At 37.6% G+C, this 22,828-nt stretch overlaps 1 non-coding gene across 1 annotated transcript; it reads left to right on the top strand.

The window, feature by feature from the left end:
• The first annotated feature begins 21,916 nt into the window (after positions 1–21,916).
• Positions 21,917–21,990, top strand: TRNAI-AAU. Its single transcript has one exon. It is a non-coding gene; the product is annotated as a tRNA-Ile (tRNA).
• The last annotated feature ends 838 nt before the right edge of the window (positions 21,991–22,828 follow it).

Below are 22,828 nucleotides of genomic sequence, written 5' to 3'. Positions count from 1 at the left end.
AATTTTATAAGTTTTTATTTTTACTTCGTTAAATTTTATTAAATTTAATTTTTTCTAAACGTCAAATAAGCTAAACTATATCATTTTTTTTCCATCTCCTACTTAAAAAAAAAAATATTTGTTTCTTAACCAACATCTAAACTAATTAAATTCATAACATTTAAAACACCATTTTAACAACTCTCGGAATGTGTACTACACGACACGTAACTGATTAACTGGCTGCATGAGAAAAAGCAATTTGGATTTATTTCACTAGGTAACAACTTTTTTCATAGCTCCTTGAGAAATAACTACGAATTGACTAAGGTTTTCACCTTTCAATTCAATATCGATATAAACTCGTGCATTTGTTAGGATTTTCAAGTTTTTTTGAAGAGTTATTCTAAGGTATTATTGGGTGCTTTTAATTAACTCCATTATTAGTGGTTTTAAGGTTGATTGAACATTAGAGCTACTAACTTCTCTTTAAACGAAAATGTGAGTGGCTTTGTTTTTTTTTTTTTTTTTTCTTTTTTGAGACTTTGCTTATGTTGTTTAGGCAGTTTTTGAAATTTGTGTAGATTTAGATTGGTTGAGATCAATAGCTAGGTTTTTTCATTGACAATGGTTGAAGTTTGAGTGTTTATGTTTAAGTGTATTTTGCTATAACTATTTATTTTTGAAATGGGAGCTTTATTTGCATAATTTATTCAATATCAGTGGTCCGTTGCTCTTGAGATTAGAGTATTGCATTATTCTTTAATGTTTACCTCACTTCATATTTAGATGGAGATCTTTATGGATAGGTAATATGGAGGATGTTTGCAAATAACTCACATCCCAATTATGTTGGGGTAACCATGTTAAGGCCAAAATATTTATCTATATTTGATATGCTTTGAGTTTTCAAAGGATTTGAATGCGGTGAATTTGTGGATGTGTATCATAGGTTTGAGAGAAGTTTAGGTTGATATGGAAGGACACCAGTAAGGCCACGAGCCTCAATCTCAAAATCGCAAGTAAAGCCATGAGTCTCAATATTGAAATTGCTAATAAGGCCACAATCTCGATTTCGGAATTGCCAGTAAGACTATGAGCCAGAATCTCAAAATCGCCAATAAGGGCATGAGCCTTAATTTCGAAATTGCCAATAAAGCAATGAATCTGAATTCTGAAATCGCCAGTAAGGCTATGAGCCTGAATTTCAGAATCCCTAGTAAACCTACGAATTTGAATTCTAGGAAAAAGAATTAGTGTCAAGAGCCCGGAAGATGATGAAGAGTAAAATGCTCGAGCTAAGGTCCAGGACAAAAATCCTGAAAGATATTCAAGAGCAAAATGCTCGGACAGAGACCCAGGGTGAAGAGCCTTGTAACGATCCGGAAATCAGACCGCTATCGGCGCTAGGATTCAGATTGACTTAAGGTCGCCGAAATCCATAGCAAGCCTACTATACATCCTAGGTACCTGATAAAATCCCATACATGATCATACATTATCACAAAGCTTAAACATTTCATGAACCAAGGCTTGACCTGTGCATGTATCATAAATTGAAAACATAAAACCCATACTAGAGCCCTCATCAAATGCTCCAGTATGGTAAACATCACATACCCCAAGCTTAGTTCAACATAACACATGCTTAAAACTTTTACATAAAGAGCATGTAAACAGGATTACAAGACAAACACTAGGGCAAGGCACAATTCTATTCCATTAAAATTTACATGTCCACACTATACTATTACAAAAACTATACCAGCTACTATGCCGACTTTCCGATGCTATCTTTGCTCCTGCAAACCTAAGGTTAGGGGAAAGGGATAATCTACAAGAGCCTAGTGAGTAGAACATAAAAACAGTTTAATAAACATATGCTCATATGAAATGCGTCACAACACAAACAATTCACATCAAGATGGACTTGTCACCAGTAATCCTCTACATATTCCAATGTGCCCGGCCCTCGACGGGCCCTCGACGGAGCTCCTCAGGACTTTCGCTTAAACATAACATAACATATCCAAAATGCCAGGGGCGTAGAATGGGCCTCACCTGGACTTTCCCTGACATATTGCCAGGGCGTAGAATGGGCCTCACCTAGACTTTCGTATCGTATCATATCATATCATACTCGAGGGCTAGTGGGTCATCCAATATCCATCCACGTCAACAGTAAATTATGCAATGCATCATATTCGTGAATTCTAATGTGAACATCCTAATACATAAACATGGCATTCGTGATGCATGAACATGCTTAAAAGTTTGATTACTTTAAAATAATAGTTTAATTCAGTTCTACTCACCTCTGGCTGACGCTCGTCTAACACTGACGCAACTAACTCACTGAAGGCCTCTACAGTCTTCCAGGTCCGATCCTACATAGATGGACTCAAATGAGGGACCAAACATAACTTTTACATGACTCTAAATAACTCCCCCAAAAACCCCTAAAACATACCAAAGCATGCATACAAAACAAGCAAAAGAAGTTTGGGCAGAGGACTTTCGGTGGCAGGTTCGGCGGCAGAAGGTCTCTCACAGATCCGAAAGTCAGGGACTTTCGGGGGCGGATTTGACGGCCGAAACCCCTTCACAGATCCGAAAGTCCATGCTTTCGGGGGCAGGTTAGGCGGCTAAAAGGCTACCTTCACCAGCAGGTTCAGCAACCGAACCTTGCTTCGGCAGCCGAACTTGGGTTCTCCAGCAAGGCAGAATCCGATTCTGCCCTATGCACTCAGCCACCAAAACTCTCAAATCCTCACACCCAACTCCTCAAAACATGCATACTCACTCATCAAGCATAAGGGGCATAAAAACTAGCCTAAACCCCAATAAACAACAGTAAAAACTCATAAGAGCAAACATTTATTAATAACCCAACTCAAACCCTAAAACTTTAGATCTATCTATTTCATGCTTTATAAGCCCTTAACCCTTTCTTAAAACTTGATTAAAACTTAGGAAAAGCAAAGATCTAGGCTTACCTCTTGGAGATCTAGAGGTGATGGCAACCCCAACGTGGAGATGAGGTAAAACGGTCTCCGAAGGTCTCCAGGGTTTAAAAACTTATATTCAAGTTCAAATCTTCAAAAACAAGAGAAAACTCATGAATTTTCTTAAGAGATTTAAAGAAAAAACAACAAAAGCATCAAAGGGTGGCAAGGACTCACCTCTACCTGAAAATGGAGAGAAAGCCCTCTCATTTTCGAGCTGAAGGCCTCTTATAGGTGGGTGGTTAAACCACATTCGGGGGCCGAAATAGGAGGTCCCGCGTTCGTACCACCTTCAGCGGTCGAACGTGAAGGTTCGGCGGCCGAACCTGGGTTTTCCTTTAAAACATTTTTCTTTCTTTCTTTTTAACTCAAAACCTTAAAATCTTCAGATTCATTTTATAAAAACCTTATTTTACCCTTCCTAAGGAGATTCCAGCTTTCAACGGAGATTCCGTCGAAAGGTTGGAATTTCGACGTCGAAGTCTAGCCGGGTATTACAAGCCTAGAAGACACTTAAGGAAAAAATGCTCGTAAAGAATACACAAGGCCAAGAGCCCAGAAGCCATTTAAATGCAAAAATGCTTGGAAATAGAACCAGGGCTAAAAGCCCAGAAGATGCTTAAGAGCAAAACGCTCGGACTAAGGTCCTAGGTAAAAAGTCTGAAAGACATTCAAGAGCAAAATGCTCGGACTAAAGTCCAGCGCAAAAAGCCTGAAAAACGCTTAAGAGCAAAGCGCTTGGACAAAGATCCAGAGCTAGGAGCCTAGAAGATGCCTAAAAGGCAAAGTGCTTGGATGGAAAGGCAGGGCTAAAAGCTCAGAAGATAATAGAGCAAAAGTTCTCGGACAAAGACTCAAGGCTAGGAGTCCAAAAGATGACAAGGAGCAAAAAAGCTCGGACAGATAACCAAGGCTAGGAGCCCGGAAGATGACAAAGAGCAAAAGAGTTTGGACGAATAACCATGGCTAAAAGAGCCTAGAAGAATACAAAGAGCTAAAAGCGCTCAGACAAAAACTCAGGGCTAAAAGTTTGGAAGATGCATAAGAGCAAAAATGCTCGAAAGAAGAATCAAGGCTAAGACCCCAAAAGATACGTGAGAGCAAAAAATGCTCTGAAAAAGAATCAGAGCTAAGAGCCTGGAAGACGCTTAAGAGAAAAGAGCTCAGACGAAGAATTAGGGCTAAAGAGTCTGGAAGCCGACCAGAGATCTAAAGAGCTCAGACGAAAAATCAAGGGTAAAGATCCTAAAAGAATACAGAGAGCCTAGAAGAATATGAAGAGCCAAAGAGCTCAAACGAAGAATCAGGACTAAATAACTCAAAAGACCACAAGAAGCCTGAGAGATTAGACAAAGAATCGAGGCCAAAGAGCCCGAAAGATGATGGAAGAGTAAAAGTTCTCGGACGGATAACTAGCGCTGAGAGCCCAAAAGACAATAAAGAGACAACAACGCTTAAACGAATACTCAAGACTAAGAGCCCGGAAGAGGACAAAGAGCAAAAGTCCTCGGATGAGACCCAAGGCTAACAGCCTAGAAAATAATAAGAGCGAAAATGCTCGGATAAAGAATCAAAGCTAAAGAGCCCAGAAGACCACAAGGAGCATGAGAGTTCGGATGAAGGATCATGGCAAAAAAAAAGCTCAGTAAAGAGCTAAAATGGTTGTAAAATAATAAGGGCTAAAAAAGTTCAGTAAATAGCTAAAATGCTCATAAAAATAATCAGCGCTAAAGAGTCCGGTAAAGAGTTCAAATACTCATAAAAAATACTCAGGGCTAAAGAATCTCAAAGATGATAAAAGTGCTAGAAAGCTCGAAAAAAAGATTCAAGTCCTGAAAAGCTCATAAGGTCTTTTCTAAAAGGAGTACGAATTGGAAACACAAAAAGAAAAAGTGAAATATATCATGACCTTTCAAAATTTTAAAAAACACAGATCAAAGATTTCATGCAGTAATTTTTGATAGTTTTGTTATGATCTTTGTCAAATAGTTTGTCTGATACTCCTTTCATTTTTATGAATCTTAAAATATCATTATTCTGACACGCCATCAGGGCTAAAACAAGTTATGAATGACCTGCTGACCTAATGAGACATAAATATCTCATATAAATGACAGGGTTGAATATGCCCAATAAGAAAAAGTCCAACATAAGGGTAACAAATATCAAGCAATGAATAGCAATTAAGAAACAAAAGCAATTTCATTACCTTAAATAAAAAGATGCGCGTTTCAAGAAATTAAAAACTTTTTACCAACAAGGGTAAGGTAGAAACAAGCCTACTATATATTTACAAATAAATTACTCTCGAAATTTCTCAAATGAAGCAAGTTCGCTAGACAACTAAGGTCTAACCTTCCATAAAGAAGACTCGAAATGGCATATTACTAAGGTCAGGACGACAAGACAAACCACTAAGGTTAGACTTTCCATAAAAAAGACTAGAAAGTGCAGACCATTAAGGTCAAGTCAAAAGGATAAGGCTGGAAGGGCAAGACCCAGAAAGGTAGACAACTAAGGTCAGGTCGAAAGGCCGGAAGGACAAGACCTGGAAGAGCAGACCACTAAGGTCAGACCCGGAAGGGCAAACCACTAAGGTCAGGTCAGAAGGGCTAGGCTGAAAGGGCAAACCATCCAAAAGGAAAACCACCAAAGTCAGATCTTCCATAAAAAAGACCGCGAAGATCAGATCTCCCAAATGGAAGACTATCAATGTAAAACCTCTAATAAAAAGACCTTCAGAAGTAAGGGCAAAGCTACTTCATATTACATTTGGAAAATAATTCATTGAGAATTTTCTCACTTTTATAAATATAAAATTTACTCCCTTAGCTCGATCTACGTTAAGTCGATCAATTCAACTAATTGCATTTTCCTTCGAAATTCATAAGCGTTGTAATACCCGGCTAGACTCCAGTATCGGAATTCCTACCGTCCGGTGGAATCTCGGGTGTCGGAGACCTCTAGAAGGGTAAAATCATGTTTTTATAAAATATTTTAATGTATTTTATGTTTTTAAGCTAGAAGGAAAATGAGTTTTTGCATGAAAATAGCCTTGGAAGAAAACTCAGGTTCGGCGGCCGAACTACATGCATGCACTTCGGGAGCGCTTTAGGCCCCCGAAAGCATAAGTGAGGGAAGTCCAGGTTCGGCCGCCGAACCTTATATTCGGCTACCGAACATGGCATGCATGCGGAGGCACGTTCGGCTCCCGAATGTGGCCTGGCCAGCCACCTATAAAGGGGTCCCTTAGCCGAAAACGGGCGAGCTTTTCTCCCCATTTTCGGCCAAGGTGAGCTCTCCGCCGTCCCTCACCGATCTTGAGTTCCTTCCTTCAAATCTTTTACGATTTTCACTAGTTTTCACTTTGTTTTGAAGATTTTCGAGTATAAAGCAAGTTTTGGAGCTTTGAGGTTCAAGAAACTCAATCTCTCCCATCTCCAAGCTAGGGTCATTTTCCCCTCGATCTTCAAGAGGTAAGGGCCGATCTTGAGCTCACTATATGTTTTAAACAAGTTTTAAGTTGTTTCATGGGGTAGAAATGTATGTTTATGTTAGTTGAGCATTTTTAGGTTTTATGTGTTTTATGGACAATGTATGTTGGATATGCATGCTTGATGTGTTGTAGTTGGGGTTTAGGATAGTTTGAAGCCCCTAGGAGCTTATGTATGTGTGTATGCATGTTTTGGTTGAGTTATATGCATGATTGAAGGTTTGGGAGGCAAATGTGCATGAGGAGCCGAGTTTCTGCCCTTTTGGCAGAAACCAGGTTCGGCAGCCGAAGGACTTTCGGCTGCCGAACCTGCCTGGGAGGCAAGCCTTTCGGCTACCGAAGCCTGCCCCCGAAAATGGACTTTTGTCTCTGGAGGGCACTTTCGGCCGCCGAAGGTGCCGCCGAACCTGCCTGACTTTCGGCTCTAGAGGGACTTTTGGCTGCCGAAAGTGCCCTGTTCAGCCTTCCTTTGCATGTTTTGCATGATGATTTTGAGGTGTTTTAGGGGGTTTTTGGGGGATGTTTTAGAGTCATGTTCTAGTTTGTTTGGTCCCTCATTTGAGTCCACCTGTGTAGGTTCGGACCCGAGGAACCGAGGACCCCAGCAGTGAGTCAGCTGCTTCAGTCATTGTCAGAGCTAGCTGAGGTGAGTAGAATAAACCTTTACGTTTCAAAGCGAATAAATTATAAAGTTTTGAGCATATTCATGCATCACGAATGCCATGTGATATACTAGGTTGTTTGCATTAGAATTCACGAATATGTTGCATTGCATTCTATGATGTTGATGTGGATTGGTTATTGAATGATCCTTTAGTCCTCATATGATATGATGTGATATGGTACGGTATGTCATGGTATGGAAGTCCGGTTGACCCATTCTACGTCCCGGCACTATGTAAGAGAAAGACCGGTTGACCCATTCTACGTCCCGGCACCTTGGAATGTTATGTTATGATATGTTTAAGAGAAAGACCGGTTGACCCATTCTACGTCCCGGCACTTTGGAATGTAGAGGACTATTGGTGACAATACCATCCGTGATGTGATTTGTCTGTGATGTGTTGCATTCCATTATGGCATATGATTTAAATGTTTTTATTATTTTGCTCACTGGGCTCTAGTAGCTCACCCCTTTCCCTAATCCCCCAGGGTTGCAGGTACGAGCTAGACAGAGAAGTCAAGATGAATGAAGTCATGTGTATGTAATAGTTAGAATGTGGACATGATAAATTGTAAAATGTTGTAATGTAAATGTTTAACCAAGCTTTACGTTATGATGATACCCCATTGGAGTATTTGATGAGGCTCCAGTGTGCGGTCTATGCTTATGTGCATGCACAGGTTGAGCTTGGTAAAAGAAAAGAAAAGTTCAAATTTTTATGTATGCTGTTGATCATGTATGGGACTAAACAGGTTTACAGGATGCATGTCAGGCTTGCTACGGGTCCTGGCGGCCTTATGCCGATCTGGATCCTAGCGCCGGTAGCGGTTCGATTTTCGAGTCGTTACAAGCGTCTACCAAATGAATAGTTGGCGTCGAATCAGGAGATCAAATTCCCTTCTCCAATCGTCATAAATAACCCTCAGAGAAGTGAAAGGGCATTTGATAACATAAAAAAAAATAGGGTCCTTTAAGATCATGACATGTATATATGGGATTTAGAAGGGTCATGCGAACCTTTCCATCTAATCCAACCGAGCAGTAGAAAGCCCAACCTATAAGGTACAAGGATCAGACCATCAAAACCACTGACCCTGCCAAAGTCTAGAGCGGACGGGCAAATCTCTTTAAAGCTTATACTATGACAAGGCATTGAATATGGGTGCAGCTAACCTCAGTGACCTAAAGGAACCCACCTCTATTTAGATCGAGCGAGCTGAGCATGATTTGATGAAACTAGGGTAAGATGTTGACCTCTATCACACTGGTCATCTTCTCGGTACATCATTGAGGTCATAAATGTGCATGCAGTAAAATAGACTGACGTGACAAACACGATAGACAGAGTATGGATTAACCGGCTCTATATTTATTAGCCGATTGTCTACAGTTAATGAGCCACTTGTGATGCCTACAAAGGACATTCCCGTCTAGTCCGATAGGACATGACACAAGGGGTGTCAAAAAGATCAACCGGCATATATATTGCTGATCTAACCTAAAAGAGGGAGATCTCTCTGTCACTCTCTTTACGCTCTCACACATACCTTTTTAAACTTTCTCATTCTCTTTAATACTTTATTCTTATTTTCTCTTTGTGTTAATGTATCGCACTAAAAATTCTAGATCTAACTTGAATGTCGAAGGGTCTCCACCGAGGCATCTCCAATAGACCTTTGACCTTTTTTCCATATTTTGTAGGCCTTTTTCTCAAGATCAAGTATGGAGAGACCCATATGAAATCTCGAAGGCATTCTTCACTTATCGAACCAATCACAGTTTATTGATTTGTCTATTAAATCAAACCATAGTCCAGGTGTCTGTATCTAGTAACCTCATGCAATCTCAGTTCATAAGGCCAATCTAAGAATATGAAGGAATGAAGCAAAGATAAGAGAAATTGTTTCAATTGTCGTAAGGTAAAAGTTACCTAAGTACTTAGAATTTCAGACTTATAAGTATAAAAAAAATCTTATGGAGGTAAATCTCTATAACTTGTAGTTTGAATTTAAATAATAATAATAATTCATTATTTGTTACCAATCACAAATGTTCTGATGTACAAGAATAGCAAATTGGGTAGCCAAAAGACATGTTTTTCTTTTACATTTAGCTTGTTTTGTATAGATTATCTGTAAATTAAAATATGACTTATAATGGACATAAATTCAATTCATGAATGATATACGTATTTTATTTAGTTAAATAAAATATTAGCATTCAATTTTGTACTTGTGATCTTCATTTTAATTATAGTGATAATTATAATAAAACAAGTATAAGTTTTTTATTGTAATAAAATACATACATCGAAACCCATTTTAATCTACAAGTTAGTTTTATTGACTGTATCAAATTGTTAAGAAAATGATTACTAGTTCAAAAAAGATGGGAACTAAATTCTTTTTTGGATCTTGGACCTACACTAGCCAGTGAGTCTTATTCCCAATACAAGGTGATATAATCATATAAAAGTCTTATTCCCAATACAAGATGATATGCATGATCCATTTGTGAAATGGTTAAAAGGATTATTTATAAGATACTTAATTGAGGTGCTTGTATTTCAAAAACAAATATGAACCCTTTGAATTATTCAAATAAAGATTTCTAGCATAAAATAAAAGGAAAATATATATGCAAAGAATATAAAGGTCTTTGATAAGATCAAAGTAACAAGATACTCAAGTATTGGATTCGATAATTTCCTTATGAAAAATATTTTATTACAATTAAAATCAATTAAGAAGGCTATAAAGTATGGAGTGTCTTAATGATTACTATTCCACTGTGTGAGACTGTGGTGGATATAGAGAACTATAAAATTTAACTTTACTAATTCTTTTAAAAAAATTACAAAATGAATATAACTTTACTCTTTTTAATATTAGATATGATCTGAAATCAAGTTTCATATTTTCAATTTTAGATATGATCAAACATGTATCTCTTTATTAAGTATATATGATATACAATGATTGAACATAAAATCTTAAGGTGTTAAGAGCAGAGGTATTCAAAATAAAACTTGATAAAGATAAAATTATTGGAAGTCCTAAATGGAGTTTGATATTTTAAATAATTTTCTTATAAAATAAAGAGTTTTTTAACTTTTAAGTCATGATTCTTGAGAAAGAGTTTCTATAAGAAAAATGATAAAGATTTTGAAAAATAAAATTAGATAAAGAGTTATCTAATTAATAAATAAATTGAATTTAATGTCCTTCAAGTATAAGCTTAATCATGTTAATTTTTATCTCTAACTAAATGTCTCAGAAGTTAGTTATACAAATATCTTTCCAAAAAAAATTATAGATTTTGGCAACAATTATCAAAATTAAATTTCTTAGTAAGGTATTAAGAAATAAATAATCTTAGAAGTGTTTCATTGTGTGCGTAAGTTACAAGAAGTTCATTGAATTCTAATAATGAACTTTAAGATATTGAAATTGTAACCTGGTATATAACTATAACTTATAATTTTATGGATTTATTAAAGATAACAAGATCCCAAGGACATTCACTACGATTTGTAGGAGCTATCTTATAAACACAAAAGATATTTACTAATGAGATATGGCAAATTAATAAATTGATATTTACAAGCAACAATAATTTACTCCTTTTCACATACTCAATGGTTATAAAATTATTAATTGGGTAATTACGTCTAAACAATTAGAGCAAAAATAATAATAATTTTATCCTAAGTATTTATTAATGAGTATAAATTGAAAATTTTTATCAATAATAGTTAACAATGTATTTTTCATGTGTTATTCAATGACAAGGAATGAGGGGTTACTTTCTTCAAAAGGATGAAAGAGCATTCATTAAAGGTCACAAGACGGGAATCCGTCAGACCATGATCCAAGTATTAGTCCCATTAAACAAAGTATCTCATGTCAGGCCACAAGGCAGAAATTTGTCAGGCTATAATCCGAGTATTAGTCCCACTAAATAAGGCATCTCATACCAGGCCATAAGGCGAGAATCCGTTAGCCATGATTCGAGTATTAGTCTCACTAAATAAGACATCTCATGATAGGCTATAAGGCAAAAATCCGTTAGGTCATAATCCAGTTGTTAGTCCCGATAAACAAGGCATCTCATACCAGGCCACAAGGTGGAAATACGTCAGGTCATGATCCAAGTGTTAGTCCCGATAAACAAGACTTCTCATGTCAAGCCACAAGGCGGAAATTCGTCAGGCCATGATCTGGGTGTTAGTTCCACTAATCAAGACATCTCATACCAGGCCACAAGGCAGGAATTCATCATGCCATAATCCAGGTATTAGTCCTGATAAATAAGGCTTCTTATGCAAGGCCACAAGGCAGGTTCCTCCAGACTATAATTCGGGCATTAGTCCTGCTAAACAAGGCATTTTATGTCCAAGCCATAAGGCAGGTATACACCAGGCCGACCAACTAGGTGTTAGTCTCATTTTACAAAAAGATTCTAATGTAGTTTACGCTCAGGCCATAAGGGGGGTATACGCCAGGCTGACCAACCAGGTGTTAGCCTCGTTTCACAAAAAGTTTCTAAAACATTTTATGTAAGGCCACAAGGCGAGATCTGCCAAGTCATAATCTGGTTGTTAGTCCTGCTAAACAAGGCATCTGATGCTAGGGCCACAAGGCGGGATCTGTCAGGTTATAATGCGGGAGTTAATCTCGCTAAACAAGGCATCTAATGCCAAGTGTTAGTGCATTTGCCCTAGGCCATTATCTTAGATCTTTTTTGTATGTCGTTTTGGTTATTAATAAAAGAGATTTTTACTATCATTATTATTTGTTTGCATGTTATATAATAATGATTAACATCTCTGGTTACTTATTATTATGTTGATAATAATAAAATATAACTAGTATGGTTATTGATTGATAATCATGAGATGATTATGTATATGTTGATATAATTCAATAATCATAGATACTTGTTAGAGAATAAAGTATTGGATGGACCTGCACTGAGATCACTACATGGGTTATTGTCATAAGTGAATCACAAAGTAGTTATGTCTTAATCCTTTAACTTGAGATTGTCATAGTTTCCAATATAAGGACTATTACGTTTTGACATAACCAAACATTGTCTTTAATCGGACAATCATAAAGGTTATGATTGAGCACAATAGAAATTATGTAGATGATATTGAACAATCAAGATATAATTTTTCCCTGTTTTTGAGAGAGATATCTTCTGGGCCCCTCAATAAGTGAGACTAAGAAATGCATGGCCGTGCTCAAATGAATTGATAGTGTGATCAATATCATTTGAATTTATCAGTCTATCTAGAGATCGAGAAAATCATAAGTTTGAATATTATAAGTTTGACATTGACCATGACTTATGTTCAAACTAGATATCGTGTGACAAAGGGATTAATACATATTCTATTTATTAGGCTATATCGGACTATCGATCCTTACATTAATTGGGCAGTTATAATGTCTTGATAGAGACCGCTTATGATTTATGGGCCTTGTGGGACTGGGTCTATTGCCAATTAATGTGAGTCTATTGGGTCATACACAAAAGAATGTTGTTGATGTGCTATGTCATATTAATGGGCTAAAAGCCCAAAGCCCATTAATATAATTAATAATAATAAAGTGTTATTATTATTAATATTAATTATTTATTATTATGAGATAATAATATTTAAAAAGATCTGCAGTCTATCTGTAACTATTACAGATAAAGGACTCTATCACATAAGATATTTGAGTATCTGCGAGATTGTAATAGTTGGTTATGAACACAACTGTATCACATAAGATATTTGAGTATTTGCGAGTCATGATAGTGGGTTATGAGCACAACTCTTTCACAAAAAGAGTTGTGGGAAAATAAAAGACTAAAAACGAATAAAAACTGCTTCTACGAAGTGAAAAAAAAAGGTTTTTGAGAATTTGTTTTGAGTTGCAGATCGGGAGCACATAGTTTATCTATCTTGAGAGAGCTATCACTCTAGAAGGACAGAAGACGTTCGTGTGGATACCATAGAGGGTGTTCGTTGAAAAGCAGCACCATCATTCCGCAATAGTATCTTCTCGTCGAGTCTAACAGGTTAGTCTCGTATCCTTCTTTTTGAAATAAATGAAGAACACGAATCCCGGGAAGGAAAATAGAGATTTTTAATTTTTTCACTGCGTGTTTGGGTTGTAGTAAATCACTTGGTTTCCTAACACCAAGACCATAAGGTGGGTTCTTCCATGCTATAATCGAGTGTTAGTCCCGCTAAATAACGCATCTGATGCCAGGGCTGTAAGTCGGATTTCACTAGACCATAATCCAGATATTAGTTCTAAAAGATAAAAGCAAATTTCTGCCAAAAAGCGCCACCATACAGGTAACCGCTAGGTGAGTCTTTTGGTATCCTTCCTAAAGACAAAAGCAAGTTTCTGTCAAAAAGCGCCACAAGGCAGGTATCTGTCAGTCTAACGATCGGATGTCAGTCCCGATTAATAGAATCCTTTAAATCGTTATTATAATCGAGTGTTAAATTTAGTTTTTTTTATTTTTTCCGAGTTATTTATTCTATAGTCATAAGGCGGGTAACTGTTAGTCGAGTCACAAGGCGGGAAGTAAGTCCCTTTGAAAAGTTAAAGTTATCTTATGATAAAAAGTAGAGACTACTAGGTTCTTGGTCTGGTGTTAACCCCTTAACAATATTTTAAAAATATTATTCAAAGTCTTTGTAATGACCCGGAAACCAGACCACTACCAGCGCTAGGATCCAGATCGGCATAAGGCCGCCGGGACCCGTAGCAAGCCTAACATACATCCTGTATACCTGTTAAATCTCATACATGATCAAGCATATACATACAATTTTTAAACTTTCTCTTTCATTCGCCAAGCTTAACCTGTGCATGCACAAACTCATAAACATAAAACCCCACACTGGAGCCCTCAATAAATGCTCCAATGGGGTAACATAACATACCATAAGCTTGGTTTACATAAAACATCATTAAATCGTTTCATTAAGAGATCATGTACCAAAAAAAGGGATTAACATACTCTAGGGCCAAGCACAATTCTATCCTCAATACAATTCTTTACATTTCATTACATCACTATACTTTACATTACAATGTCTTTCTCATGTCCATAGCTAACTATTACATAAAAGATAACTTTACACTTGATGACTTCCTGATCTATCCCGTACCTGCAAACCTGGGGGATTAAGGGAATGGGGTGAGCTACTAGAGCCCAGTGAGCAGAATAGTAAAAACATTAGGTTAAAATTCATGCTTTCATGAAATGCATCACATCACAAACAAATCACATCAAGGATGGACTTGTCACCAATAGCCCTCTACACATTCCAATAGTGCCAGGGGCGTAGCATGGGCCTCACTGGTCTTTCTCTTACGTAACATAACATAACATACCAATGTGCTAGGGGCATAGCATAGGCCTCACTAGTCTTTCTCTTACATAATACCAGGGGCGTAGAATGGGCCTCACTGGTCATACATACCATACCATATCATAACATATCATATCATCATACGAGGGCTAATGGATCATTCAACACCCATCCATATCAACATCATATTATGCAATGCAACATATTCGTGAATTCTAATGCAAACAACCTAGTATATCTCATGGCATTCATGATGCGTGAATCATGCTAAAACTTTCATTATTTGCTTTGAAACATAAAGAGTCATTCTACTCACGTCCAGCTAGCTCTGACAAGACACTGAAGCAGCTATCTCACTACTGGGGTCCTCGGTTCCTCGGGTCCGAACCTACACAGGTGGACTCAAATGAGGGACCAAACATTCATGAACATGACTCTAATCTACTCCCCAAAAATCTCCTAAAACACCTTAAAACAATCATAGAAAACATGCAAAGAAAGGTTGAACAGGGCACCTTCGGCGGCCGAACCCTCCTCCAGATCCGAAAGTCTAACTTTCGGGGGCAGGGTTCGATAGCCGAAAGCTTGCCTCCACAGGCAGGTTCGACGGCCGAAAGTCCTTCGGCTGCCGAACCTGAGTTCTTCCAAAGGGCAAAACTCAGCCTCCTCATGCACATTTTGCCTCCCAAACCATTCAAACATGCATTTAGCTATTCTACAACATGCATACACAAGCAAATAAGCATATAGGGGTCTCAAACTAACCTAAACCCCAACACAAACACATATAGCAACTCAAATAACATACATTATCCATAAACTCAATATTTAACCTAAACATGCATTTCTACCCCATAACCCCTCAAAACTTGTTTAAAACATACAGGAAAGGTAGGATCTAAGATTACCTCTTGAAGATCGAGAGGAGAGACGATTCTAAGTTGGAGATGGGAGAAATCTAGCTCCTTGGGTCTCCAAACTCCAAAACTTGATCTTAGCTTCAAAGATCTTCAAAACCAAGTTAAAACTTGTTAAAACTTGAAAGATTTGAGGAAAATCATCAAAACCAACCATTGGAGGGCATGGACTCACCGTTGGCTGAAAATAGGGGAGAAAGCTCGCCCATTTTCGGCCATGGATCCTTTTATAGGTGGCTGGCCAGACCACCTTCGGAAGCCGAAAGTGATTCCAAAACTCATGCATGTTCGGCTGCCGAACCTGGATTTCCCTCAATGGTCTTTTTTCATTCAAAACTCAATTTCTTTCTTACTTAAAACCATAAAATACATGAAAACATTTTATAAAAACATGTTTTTACCCTTTTAGAGGTTTTCGACATCCGAGATTCCATCGGATGGTAGGAATTCCGATATCGGAGTCTAGCCGGGTATTAAATTCTCTCCCCTTAAGAACATTCGTCCCCAAATATTCACCAAACAACACATGCATAGCATAAAACATAAACATACATACAAAACACAAGACACTCACCTTAGAAGAGATGAGGATATTGCTGGAGCATGGACTCCTGTGTCTCCCAGGTACACTCTTCGATGTTGTGGTGATTCCAAAGGACTTTCACCATCGAGATTTTCTTGTTTTTAACTTTCTGATCTAGGTGTCTAGGATCCACACCGGCTGCTCAACATAGGTGAGATCTCCAAGGATCTCCACATCAGGCTCATTAAGAACCTTGCCTGGATGCGACATGAACTTTCGTAACATGGAAACATGGAAAACTGGATGGATTCTTTCCATTGAAGTAGGTAAGTCCAACTTGTACGATACATTCCCAATCTTTTGCAAGATTTCAAAGGGTATGATGTACCGTGGAGCTAACTTACCCTTCTTCCCAAACCGAATCACCCCTTTCATCGGAGACACTTTGAGCAATACCAAATCCCCCTCCTAAAACTCTACTTGCCTTCTACGGACATCTGCATAGCTCTTTTGCCTGCTTACAGCAGTCTTGATCCTTTCTCTTATTATGGGCACCACTCTGCTGGTGATCTCTACTAACTCAGGCCCTGCCAAGGCCCTTTCTCCAACTTCTTCCCAACAGACAGGCGACCTGCACTTCCATACAAAGCCTCATATGGAGCCATCCCTATGCTAGCATGATAGCTGTTATTGTAGGCAAACTCCACCAAGGGTAGATGCTGCCTCCAAGTACCGCTAAAATCTAGCACACACATTCTGAGCATATCTTCTATCGTCTGGATGGTCCTCTCTAATTGTCCGTCAGTCTGGGGATGGAAAGTAGTGCTGAAGTCTAACCTGGTACCCATAGCACTCTGCAGACTCCGCCAAAACCTGGAGATGAACTGGGGTCCTCTATCAGACACTATTGAAACAGGAGCCCCATGCAACCTGACCACTTCATAAACAAATACCTGCACCAATTTGTCCACAGAATAGCCACTCCTGACAGGGATGAAGTGAGCAGATTTGGTCAGTCTGTCCACAATCACCCATATGGAGTCCAATCTGTTGGACATCGCCGGTAACCCCACCACGAAGTCCATAGCTATATTCTCCCATTTCCACTCTGGAATCGGCAGTGGGTTAAGCATTCCAGCCGGCTTCTGATGTTCTAGCTTTACCCTCTGACATACTTCGCAGGCGGACACAAACTGTGCCACTTCTCTCTTCATAGCTGGCCACTAATAAACTCTTTTCAGATCCTGGTACATCTTGGTGGCTCCAGGGTGAACACTGTATCTGGCATTATGAGCCTCTCTCATAATGTCTCCCTTCAGACCCACGTCATCTGGTACACACAATCTGTTCCCATAGCGGAGGATCCCCTTACTGTCAAATCTGAATTCCTCGTTCTTGCCTGACTGAACAGTCCTGGCAATCTTCACTAACTCTGGGTCCTCATGCTATTTCTGAGCCACCTGCTCCAGAAACACGGGTGTCACTCTCATCTGGGCTATCAAAGCACCTGTACCAAACAACTCCAACTGCAAACCTTCATTAATGAGCTTATAAAACTCTTTCACCACCGGTCTCCTCTCTGCTGTGATATGGGATAGACTGCCAAGTGATTTTCGGCTTAAGGCGTCTGCCACAACATTCGCTTTACCCGGATGGTACTGAATCTTGCAATCATAGTCACTAAGCAGTTCTACCCATCTTCTCTATCTCAGGTTCAACTCTCTCTGACTCAAGATGTACTGCAAGCTTTTATGATCTGTGAAGATCTCACATCTTACCCCATAGAGGTAATGCCTCCACATCTTGAGTGCAAAGATCACAGCTGCCATCTCTAGGTCATATGTAGGATAATTCAACTCATGCTTCTTCAACTGCCTAGAAGCATAAGCAATCACCTTTTCATTCTGCATTAGCATACAACCCAGTCCCACACGGGACGCATCATAATACACTGTGAAGTCTTCATTACTGGTAGGCAGAGCTAACACCGGTGCCGACGTCAACCTTTTCTTCAGCTCTTCGAAGCTCTCTTCACACTGGTCAGTCCACACAAACCTCTTATTCTTCTTAGTCAGTCTGGTCATAGGAGCTGCAATCTTAGAGAAGTCCTGAATGAACCTCCTGTAGTAACCTGCCAAACCTAAAAAGCTCTTGATCTCTGTCACTGTAGTGGGTCTAGGCCAGTTAGCCACAGCTTCTACCTTCTTGGGGTCCACTTCTATTCCATTTTCTGATACAACATGCCCTAAGAAAGAAATAATCCTCAACCAGAACTCACACTTGAAGAACTTGGCATACAAGTCGTGTTCCCTCAAGGCCTGCAAGACTAACATCAGATGATGGGCATGCTCCTCTGCATTCCTGGAATACACTAAGATATTATCTATGAAGACAATAACAAAGTGATCCAGATACTGACTGAAAACTCTGTTCATGAGGTCCATGAATGCTGCAAGGGCATTGGTTAACCCAAACGGCATCACAAGGAACTCATAGTGCCCATATCTGGTTCTGAACGCGTCTTCGGCACATCCTCTTCTCTTGTTCTCAGTTGATAGTACCCGGATCTTAGATCTATCTTGGAGAAACAGCCTGCTCCTGCTAGCTGGTCGAATAGATCATCGATCCGAGGCAACGGGTACTTATTCTTGGTAGTGACCTTGTTCAACTGCCTGTAGTCGATACAAAGTCTAAGGGATCCATCCTTCTTTCTCACAAAAAGCATTGGAGCGCCCCAAAGTGAGGTACTCGGTCGGATGAAACCCTTATCTACCAGCTCTTGCAACTGCTCCTTCAACTCTTTTAACTCAGCTGGTGCCATCCTGTAGGGAGGGATAGAGATCGGTCTGGTTCCAGGCATCAATTCTATTTCGAACTCTATCTCCCTAGCAGGTGGTAAACCTGATAGCTCGTTTGAAAACACATCTAAAAACTCTCTGACCACGGGTACTGAGGCGGGCTCTCTAACACGACTATCCAGCTCTCTCACATGAGCTAGAAAACCCTGACAACCCCTCCTGAGCAACCTACGAGCCTGTAGGGCTGATATCAAACCTCTAGGTGTACCCCTCCTGTCTCCCCTGAATACAACTTCTGACCCATCCTGACCTCTGAACCTAACTACCTTGTCTCTGCAGTCCAAGGTAGCACCATGGGTAGATAGCCAATCCATCCCTAGAATGACGTCAAAATCTGTCAAATCTAGAACCACAAGGTCGGCTGAAAGGCATCTCCCCTCAACAAAAACTGGACTACACTGGCAGACTGACTCTGCCACTGATGGGTCGCACTTGGGTCCACTGACCCATAGGGGACACTCTAATCCGGAGACCATCAAACCCAACCTCTCGACGGCTCTCGAAGCAATGAAAGAATGAGATGCACCAGGGTCCATTAAGGCATAAACATCTGAACAACCAATGATGAGATTACCTGACACCACGATGTTTGATGCATTTGCCTCCTGCTATGTCATGGTGAAAATCCGTGTTGGAGCTGATGGACCTTCACCCCTAAAACCCGCTGAAGAAGAGGCTGCCCCTCTCCATCTGCCTCTGCCACTGGCCTGAGTCGCGGCTGGAGCTACTGGCTGAGCCATACTACCAGAAGCTGTCTGCTGGGATTGTGCCATATAAACTGCTCTAGGACACTCCCGTGCCATGTGTCCCTCCTGTCCACATCTGAAGCAGGCTGTCGTCCCAAACCGACATACTCCCTTGTGCGGCTTCCCACACTTCATACATACTGCACTGTCTGCACCTGAGCTCGAGCCACCTCCTAATTCCGGACCTGACTTTATTTTATTCCAGAACTTGTTCTTCTTTGACTTTTTGGTGGTACTGCCCCACCTCTTACTGCCTGAAGCTGCTGAATTCAAAGAAGAAGGGTCTAACTTCCCCCACCTGGGGTCTTGGAACCAGAAGACTGTGCCACAGACTGCTTAACTTTTCCTTCGATTATTGCACTAGCCTCCATTCTCCGGGCCATATCTACTATGGCATGAAAACTCTCCCTCTCTGCTGACTGGATCAAGGAGGAATACCTAGAATGAAGCCTCATGATATAGCTCCTAGCCTTCTTCTGATCTGTGTCCAGATTTTGCTCGGCAAACGGCAACAGCTCTAAGAATCTATCTGTGTACTCATCCACACTCATCTCCTTTGTCTGCCTCAACTGCTCAAATTCAATCATCTTCAACTCCCTTGAACTATCAGGGAAAGCCCATCCTGCAAACTCATTAGCAAACTCCTCCCATGATAGGCTATCCAACCTCGAGTTCACATAGTTTTTAAATCACTCTCGGGCTTTCTTGCACTTCAACGTGAACCCAGCCATCTGAATGGCTCTACTGTCATCAGCCCCTAACTCATCTGTAATCATCTTGACCGTCCTGAGAATGAGAGCCTTAAATAAAACATTAATTAACATATTAATGTTAAATGTTAATGCGACTAAATTAGAGATAGAAATAATTTGCCTAACACTTTTTAATAAGTATGAAGCTAAAAGGGTTAAGTTTTGGACTTTTTAGTTAATACACTTTTAATGAGCTTTTCGAATATTTTGAATCCAATTCCTAATTTAAAGCCCATTTAAGAATTAAATTAGGATTGAGAGAATATGAGTTTCAGCCACAAAGAGTATAAAATTCTTTATTGGCTGAAACCTTGAAATAAAGCAAACTCAAAAAGTTTTTCCTCTTTCGGCTAATTCCTCTAGGTGGCATTGCTCCTCGCATCGAGGTGTCTCAGCTATTGTTGCTGCTCTTTGAAAATTATTTTCTCCTTTTCCTTGTATGGATTATTATTGAAGATAATCAATTTAGTTAACTATGATTTTCTACAACTCGATAATAAAAAAAAAAAAAAGCAAAGGAAAAAAATTAAACACTCAAAGGTAAATATTTTGCATCTTTTATTTATTAAATTATATTATGATTTCAAGTCTTTAATTTCTATTGCAATAATTATGTATGAGACGGTGAAAAAACTAACTAGTATTTAGTACGTTAGTTAAAACAATAAGCCTAATCACCCACACATATAAATCATATTTTGTTTTTTTTTTTAAAGTCAAGAAAATAAATATTATTATCTTAAACTATAATGTTCAAACAGATATTCAGACATATCAACCTAGAGTTTAAAACGATCAAAATGAATAGACTGTCTTGTTAAAACTTATTTTCCATTTATCATAAAGTAACACCCCTTTTGGACTTTTCATAATCCAAGCCGAAATCTAGACTCTGGAAATTGGTCTTATTTTCTTTTATATCATCTGATTTGTGGTATCTTTTTCAAAACAAAAACAAAAATTTAGCAAAGTTTTTATCGTAAGATTAACTTCATTTCACATGTTAATAATAAATAATACTTTTAAATATATTAGTTAATCTCTCTATGAAAATTTCTTATCATAAAATGATAGTATATTTAGTATTTTTTTTCAAGTTTGTGCTTGCTAAAATTGATATCGAAAACTTATTTATTTTAGTTTCAATGATTTAGTTTTTAAATTTAATTTATTTTAAAATCGAATGTTGAATGCGTAATAAAAATCTATTTACAAATAGTTATGAAGTTTCGACCACAATTTTTTTTATTAAATAAATTAAATCAATAATATAAGATTATAATTCTATAAATAAGACAAAATACTGTTTAAAATTATTTGGCGTAACTTTTAAACTATATTCATATCTCAATTATAATTGCTATAATTAAAAAAAAAATGCTTATTTGATAAACTTAATAATATTTTAAAATAATAACTATTTGTAAAAATAAAATTGTAAAAAAGTAACTTTCATAAAATAGGAAAAGTACATGGAGAATTTGATAAGGGAAATAAGAAAATAAAAATTATTTAAAGTAAAATAAGTCTGAAATTATTAAAAGTAAATAAAAATTCGCCACAAGTCTGCAAGTCGTTGAACAATTATTAGTGGCCTATTAGCTCAGTTGGTTAGAGCGTCGTGCTAATAACGCGAAGGTCGCAGGTTCGAGACCTGCATGGGCCAATTATATAATTGCATCTTTTATTTTTTTTCACCGAGTAAAAAAACAAATGGAGAGAAGCATCAGCTGTATCTAACGCTCTGTTTATAGGGGATTTTCAAATGGACATGCACATCAATTATATATCATTAATGAGTTCACAATATATAATCCTTACATTTAATAAAATTTAATGTTTAATTCATTACTCTACAATAATTTTTATCTATTTTTTAATATTTTAAAATTATTATACATTTTTAACAACCTCTTATTAATTAGTATTTTTAATAGATAGATTAATTTAAATTAATTAGTATTACTTATTAAATTTAAATGGTAAAATTATCTACATTTTAAATTATAAATTATAATAGAGATTTTGGTATAATTAAAATTATTATTAAAATAATTGTAACTTTTATTTAATACTAATTATATAAATGAAAAATTTTGCATAAATTTTTAATATGTAATATTATTATTCATAGAATAATTAACATTAAATTTTATTAAAGATAATTTAATATTCATTAATAGTAAATTTATTATTATTAAACCATATCTTTTAGTAAAATTCAATTTAATAAATAAAAGTAAAGAAATTTAGATAATAATAGATATTATATTATTTATTAGCTAATTAAAGTAAAAGATAATTTTATAATTATCAAATGAGTCTATGAATAATTTTAATATTTTTATTACTCCACATCATTTAAACTTTATATATAATATACTACAAATTATAAATTTTAAAATTTGAGATTTTTTAATAACTTTTAATTAATTTATTTAATAAAATTGTAATCTATTTTAAAATTTAAATAAAATTATAAATAATTAAAAAAGTAAGAATAT

This window comes from Manihot esculenta, chromosome 18 (assembly GCF_001659605.2).
Source record: "Manihot esculenta cultivar AM560-2 chromosome 18, M.esculenta_v8, whole genome shotgun sequence".
Classification (NCBI taxonomy): domain Eukaryota; kingdom Viridiplantae; phylum Streptophyta; class Magnoliopsida; order Malpighiales; family Euphorbiaceae; genus Manihot; species Manihot esculenta.
Note: the sequence above shows the minus strand (reverse complement) of the source record. Positions and strands in the feature narration are given on the sequence as shown.